Here is a 7,789-nt window from a genome sequence, read left to right as displayed (position 1 = left end):
AAGCTGATACGGGTAGCTGCTTCATGTGCTGTCATGATGAGTCGATTAGGTCAGATCCTACACTACCAAAATCTAAACATGCAGAATGCATGCTTAACACGCAGTACACGTGGCGATAACGCCAAATAAGCGAAAATGATGCTGTCCCCTGATGACACAAGGGGCTTTTAGAGATTTTGCAAACTAGACAGCGGCAATTTCAACGACGATTTCAGCGACAATGGCGGTGCAGTCTCTGACGTTACAAACACAGGGTGGCCAATAAAATTTCTTTAGTCGGGAACACACAACCAATCTTTGAAATTCATTTTCGGGAAAACTGACTTGCAGTCATGCTGTTTGGCACCGATAATCAGAGTTCAAAAGAGAACGTACATTCTAAATTTTATTAAGGTAAATGGACATCGAAAAATCGCCCGAGTTGCCCTATTAGAGAGATTGTCCAACAGTCGGGCGTCTTAGGCAAAATTCATTATTGGAATAGACCGTCAAAGATAAATTAAACCAAGAAGAAAAGAAAAGAAGGAGTGGGACTGAACAGTCACGCGCGTATTAAATGATTTGTATGTTTGAATGTAAAGGAAGAAAGCTACGAGAACACAAGGTCTGATAGTCAGACGTCGCCAAAAAAAAAAACGAGTTTTCTGTAGCTTCGTCTGCATGAACTCGTGGGTCTAGCCGGTTGTTGTGCTGGCTCATGCGAACCAAACCATATTTAGATGAATCTTGCCAAGCGGGTTGGGCGTGTCAACTTACGGCACTTGTCTCGACGCTCGGTTGGTGACCAGACCTCGACCCAATGACCAGACCTCGACCTGACAAGCCCACTCGACCACACTTCTTCGGATTCAGGCCTACATTTCTTGTGGCAATGCATGCAACCCTGTTAGTACGCTCAAGGATGTATGCCCCACAGTAAAACGGCACATGGATATTCAAGGGGACGCAAAGCAGAATTTCAGAACCCCTTCACTCTTCTGGACCACGATCCTCTCTTCCTTTCACCTATATGAGGGAAAGAGAGCATGTCAGCTCAGACCCCATCGCAAGCATCTAACACGTACTGCGTCTCGTACCAACGCAGTGCCGCCGCGCCTGGTGACCGACAAGAAGCAGCGCGTCTGGCGTCTGTCCCAGGGAAGCGACGTTCAGATGGAGTGCTTCGTGTTCGGGCGCCCAACCCCTCGTATCATCTGGTACAAGGACAACCAGGTCAGTGGGTCATCATCGTCCACTTTCATTGTTTTTACTGCGTTACCATTAGGACCGTCAAAGTGAAAAAAGGATATATATATATATATATATATATATACATATATATATATATATATATATATATATATATATATAGAGAGAGAGAGAGAGAGAGAGAGAGAGAGAGAGAGAGACCGTTTTACTGAGGGCGCCGCCATTTTGCGATCGCAGCGCCGTCTATTGTGGGGCGCCATGCTGGTATGTGGGATTGCGCTGGAGGGTGCACGGCGAACGTGCTGTTAGTGGCAAGCTTTCGCGCTTTCCAGAAAGTTGTCAACAAGTTGTTTGAATTGCAAAACTTCTTAGCGTGTCGTCACTAAGCTTTTAGCGTCGATATAGCCGCAATATCGAAAGGCGACGAGCCGAGAGGCGCTCCGGCAGGTCTCCCTACGCTCGAAATAGGAGGCGAGTCAAGTCTGAACCTGCAAGCTGATGCCTCGTCCGGGATGACAATGGACAAGTCAGAGGTGCGCCATGAGTGAGGCCGCAATGTTCTGTGCATAAGAGAGAGGGGATCTGTCCCATGACTGCCCCCCCCCCTCTCGCACCGCCTCTATTCCTCGCCTTGCTTTCACATTCAAGCTTTCCCTTTCATCCATGTCACTCTTTCGGAGCCCACCTCCCGAAACTTTCCCTTCTGTGGGAAAGGGGATGGGGGGGAGGGTCGTCAGAAAATTTCGGAGCAGTTTCGACTCCCTAATCCCTTCCACACCTGGCTACGCCAATATGGGCGAGGGTGGGTAATTAGATTTCCGAAAGCTGCTTGAAAATAATTTTTAAGTATCGTCCTATATAATACCAGTAAAAAAATATACCACCTGTTTTATATACAGTGCGTCGCAACTATCATGCATCAAGATTCAAAAGTATGCAAGTACCACGTAGCTGGACGGAACCAAGGTGATGTCTGCGGTAGCTTGAAGATACTCCGATTATTTTTCTGCGTTCTGCCTAATTACATATTTAGTCTTAGTCTTAATTAGCTAATCAACTTTTCAAATAATATAATTCGATGAAAAGTGTCAATGAGAAAATTGTAGAGCAACATGAAAAACTCCTGATACAACGTTCGGTTGCTCAATACGGGCTACATAAAGGTGTTTTTCCGATCGTGAAAGAAGCCCGCGAATACACAAAAAATTGCCGCGCGACTGGCCACTCGAGGAATTCAATTTGCATTCAATTTATGGCACATGTTGCAATTACGAAATTGAAGCCCAGCAGTAGCGACACCTGCTGTCTTAACAAGAATTGTAAATTGAGTATCACATTCGAGATCTTCCTCAAAATTTACTAAAAATTTTATTGGCGTACCAGTTGAGAACACATTCAACTGCTAGAGCAAGGCTTCAGGGAAACTAAACTAGAATTCGTCTGTATTTCTAGCTCATTTTCAGGAAAGATATCTTGGGAGTCATGCCACTGTTAGGATTTCTGCTAAGCAGGCATGACTTCCCTATTGCTCGGCTTCAGTTTTGCAATTGCAATATGTGCAACAAATTTAAAAATGAAATAACATTTAGTGAATCTTTTTAATTAGCCACCTGGACATTTCAGTTTGTCATGCAAGTACCGTCTGCCCCTTCGGGAAACCGTCCTGAAATTTAGTTGGGGGATGAAGCGCGAGGAATACAACGACAAAAAACACAACAAAAAACACAAAAAAAAACGGAACAGTAGACGAGCGCTGACCTATATCTAAACATAGGCCTATCTACCGGAGGGGCAGGCGCGTCACTTCCCCCCCCCCCCTCTACCGGAACTGGCGGCGGCAGGGGGAGTAGGTCATTCCCCCCCCCCTCCCCCCTCTTTGAAAGCCGGGAATACGGCACCTGGAGTTCCAACCGTGATCACTTGAGTCTAAAGAACGCCACTTGAAGCCCTCATAATGTGGGTCTGGGTTCTCCACTAGTTACACCGGGAGCCTTGGCCACATTGGTTCTTAAGCGCCCTCATAATCGGTATGTATATAGCACACAGGGTCTGCTCGGTTCCAGCGGGCAAATTTCCCCACCTCTGCAAATCTGTAGTCTTTCGAGTCTTGATCTAGGCAATAAGTCGGGCTACTTGGTCTGCCAATAGTGAAATTGAGGTTCCCAGTACTTTCAAGACTACTTTCATTTATTTGGCCGTGAAAGGTGTTCTCACGGTGAAATTAAGGCAACACGATGCGTTCGATTCTCACTGCCAGCGCTCTTCATCGCGCCAGCGTTATGACAGCGAGTGCTCGTGGTCATCGAGTGAGATGCGTTTATAATTTACCTGTGCGTGCGTGACACTATGCATGTCAAAGGCGCATCTACCAGTTCTGGGGGAGGCGTGCCCCTACCCCCCACAGTCAGAAGTGAAAGGGAAAAGTAGGCCATTTGCGTCCCCCCCCCCCCCCCCCCAACATCCACTCTACACACACACACACTTATGAAAGCGAGCACTGTCGGCTGCACACTGAGAAATACAACAAAACAAGAGCTTATGGCAAGTTTTCTCACACAATTGCGCTCACATAAGTACGATTTCTTTATTACCTATCCGCTGCTTGGGCAGCTAGAATTGTTTTTTGGGCGTCGCCGCCACGTGCTGTAGCAGATGAGGCTCGGCTGGCCGCACTAAGCAGTTAAGGGTTACCGTACTTCTAGGTGTGAGACGCCTGCGGGACGTGCCTTACAAGCCTGAATTGCTGAAAACGATGTCGCTAGGCCGTCCAAAATAGGTTTAATCTACCAGCCCGTGCTTGTTCGGGCCGTTTAACCTAACCATCTTTGAAGACACAAAATCAGACTTGCTATTTATAATCTACCGGTCCTTAATCAGCGTTGCTATTTTAGCAATCTTGTAGCTAGATTTAGTGAGTGTTTTGTCTGTTTACAGCAAAGTTTTCTATTTAGCAACGAGAGACACTTTTATTGACTTGAATGAACAATTAGCCATACTGTAACGACTTATAAGTTAAAAAGGTTGTTTGAAAAATGGCCTTCTAGAATGCAATTTAGTATTCAAAAGGTACACGTAAGCAGCCGAAACTCGCTGTACGGCGCATAGGCTGCGAGACCATGATGAAGCAATGGTTGTCTTCAGACTAGTGTCCTTCACATTGTTGTTATTGTGCTTCACAGCACAGTGGTCATCATAGCCATCATAGTGCTCATCAAATTGAAGTTTCTTTATTATTTACAAAGCCTATTTGAATGCGTTGAAACGCTGCAGGTTCAGCGGTGTCAGTAAATCCGCTCGATTGGTGCACGTGCGCAAGCATGTCAGAGAGCTAATTTACGAAAACCAAATGGAATAAATTTTCTGTTCAGATTTAGAACTCAGCCGCTGAATAAGGCATGTAGACTGCGTGAAAAAGGCGTAAATATCGGAACAGCTCAGCTCGCTCACGCGCGTCTTAATAAATCGCTTCCGTTTCTTACGACTTTTCGGAGCAGTCCGTACTTCACGGCGGCTTTCAAATAGATCAAAGGCAAAAATGTTGTCTCTGACCTGTAGAAAGCTCGCATAATTGTCATCGCCGCGTTGACAACACGCGGCCAAGCGCGTTCCGCGGAACTTAGTTTTGCTACCACAAACGTGGAGAAGTACAGACAATTTCGGGATAATATGCAGACTAAGCGCATTTTCACGCCAGAAAAACTACGTTGCTTGTGTTCTTTTGAATCGAGCTGTATTTGTAGCCTTCCAATCTGACGCTAATAAAAAAGTTAAGCTGTCACAATCCGTTATGTGAATATTAAAGGTAGGAGATCGAATATCGACTTTTTTCGACTACGCATATAATACGAATCATAAGTAGCTCATACTGAATCGAATATCAACTAGAAAAGCGTAGACGCACGTATTTACAGCAGGAATGTATATATATATATATATATATATATATATATATATATATATATATATATATATATATATATATAATTAGGAGCATCCTCGTACTGAACAGATAGTCAACTCTCACGCACAATTAGGATCGTCCCAAACACAAGATCACTACAACCGTCATGAAAAGAACTGCATGAATAGCGGCCTACAGAGCATGGTGGCAAACAACCTTTCCAAGAATGACAGGCTGCTGTGTGACCTACTTTCCAAAAACTCAAAATAAATTGTTTTGAAAACAAAATATCAGAAGTTATGGAAAAGGAAGAGTATGTGTCTGTCCTAGACACAACAAAATGCCTGTTACAAGCAAAGCATCGCTGGTTGTAACGTAACAGATTGAACTGCTACGCGGCTAGACTGCAAGAAAGATTAATTGGCAGGTCAGAAGCAAGAATAGCCTGTCGTCATGTTTTGGACGAAGAGAAGGCGAACTAAGGGGCCCGGTTTTGTAAGAACGCTCGCACATGTTTGTTAGCCAGAACCATATGAAACCAGCAAACAATGAAGAAAAGGAAAGCATAGGGGAAATTATTTATAGTGTTCAATTGAAGTGTAAAAAGGAGGAACTAAAGCGAAATGGAGGAAAAAAAAACAAATTGCTGGCTGTGACCGCCGAACCGACATCCTCCGAATTACGCGCGCGTTGCACTACTCATTGTGCTACGGCGACGACGGCAGTTCCTACGTCCTTGCATTCTTGACTATTTATGTATGTGTACATGATCTAACCCGATGGGTGTTAACGAACGCCTCACTTCCACCGCAAAACCGAAAATAGAGCTTGCGTTACCAATCTTGTTTCTGCATTGCGTCAGAAACTTCGTCGCTGTTTTACTTCAGATAATTGTAATTTACGATACCCTGTTCAGTAGGTGGAAAACAGTAACCCGACTTTAACAGTCGGTTGCTGCAAAATATCAGGTTGGTTTTGATATTCGAGAATACCGAATAGTTCATTTTTGAAGAAAAATAAAATATTACGCACCAATTATTCGTATTCGTAACGTGGAATGTTCGCCCGCTCTATAGTAAGTACTTTGCTAAAGCTAAAGCCGTCTATACTCTGCTGGTAAATTCACCGTTTCCCTTCAGCTGCGCAACAGTTGCAGCTGCCTTCAGCTGCATTAGCCCAACATGACACGGCTAGGTAAATGATCTATTTCACGTTAGCTTATATGAGAGCGTTTCAGGACACCTACGTGCTAAAATGTCTACTTCATAGCTATAGCAACAATTTTAGTAACTTTTTTGTGTCACTTCAGCGACGTGCTTCAGAAAATATTGGCAATACTAGGCTATTATGGTTCATAACGTGGAATCTAAAACCAGATCTGTAGATGACAAAGATAACGTTCACAGGCAGATATTTGTGCCTTTCTAATTGCACTGCAAATCGGGCAAGCTGCAAAGGCAGGCGATCTTTACAGCACGTGCCATCTGGGCCCACTCTCAGTGTGCTTCGCGCAGTCATGAACTTCTGTGTAAGCGCCCATGAATATTTTACAATAAATGAACATGTAATTAACACAGTAAATAAAAGTATGTGTCATTGTTTATTGGTCTGCGGCCCCTAAGGCGGCATGTACCTAACCTCCCTCCCACCCGCGCTGCGCGACGGCTCGCTAAGCTCCGCTTGGCAGGCATCCTCCGCGTCGGGCTTTATATATATATATATATATATATATATATATATATATATATATATATATATATATATATGTATATATATATATATATATATATATATATATATATATATATATATATATATATATATATATATAGACAGAGAGAGAGAGAGAGAAGACAGCCAGGGCTGAGTTAAGGCAATTTGTTATCATACCCCGCTTCACTAACTTTGAATGAGCCTTGCCAAAATGTAATGGGGCCTTCTTTGACCTTGAATGAATGAAACCACGTTTATTCCACATAAGAACGCGCCGAGGGCGCTGCGGTGGAAAGGGAGGCGTATTATTGTAAAAGGGGAAGGGTGAGGCTGCCTTCGTTTTATTAATGAACGTCCTGGAGGCAGCTAAATGGGGGCCGCATGACTCTTGTGGCTGTCGCGGAGCCGATCGCCACAAGTCTTTATGACAACGAATGCATGAAGACTTTGACCTTCGGCGGTAATCCCAGCAACCGTGTTCGGCGGTAATCCCAGCAACCGTGGTCATGAAACGGATCCTAATGCCTAGAAATTGAAGCTTTAGGTTGGCTGGCAGTTCACACATGTATTTTAGTCCCTCGCTTTCATCCTTAAAAATGCACCCAATATTATTAATCATCTGGGATAAGTTCACGCCCATAGCGCCTTTCAAGATAATCAGAAAGTGATTCACATATGTACATATATTCACGACCATTCCGGGATATTCCTTCACCCATTCAGTAAGCTGACATGGTGGCTATCTTGGACCGCCACCACATATTCGCAAAATTGCATATGCACTGCATGGCTTCTGCACCCTACTGGCCACTCTCTTTTTAAAGCGCTAAAGTTGCCATATAGCTGCCATGGACAAACAAAAGTATTAGTCGATAACGATGGCAGCTGCACGTCGCGTTTCGTCATCTTGATCAAATGGCAAAATTGCATTTTGCAAAAGTTCCGCTTCCCGGCACAAATTTCAAAACACGTGACCTCTAGACAGCC

This window comes from Dermacentor andersoni, chromosome 1 (assembly GCF_023375885.2).
Source record: "Dermacentor andersoni chromosome 1, qqDerAnde1_hic_scaffold, whole genome shotgun sequence".
Taxonomy (NCBI): domain Eukaryota; kingdom Metazoa; phylum Arthropoda; class Arachnida; order Ixodida; family Ixodidae; genus Dermacentor; species Dermacentor andersoni.
The sequence above is the reverse complement of the archived record's forward strand: the minus strand, read 5'-3'. Positions refer to the sequence as shown.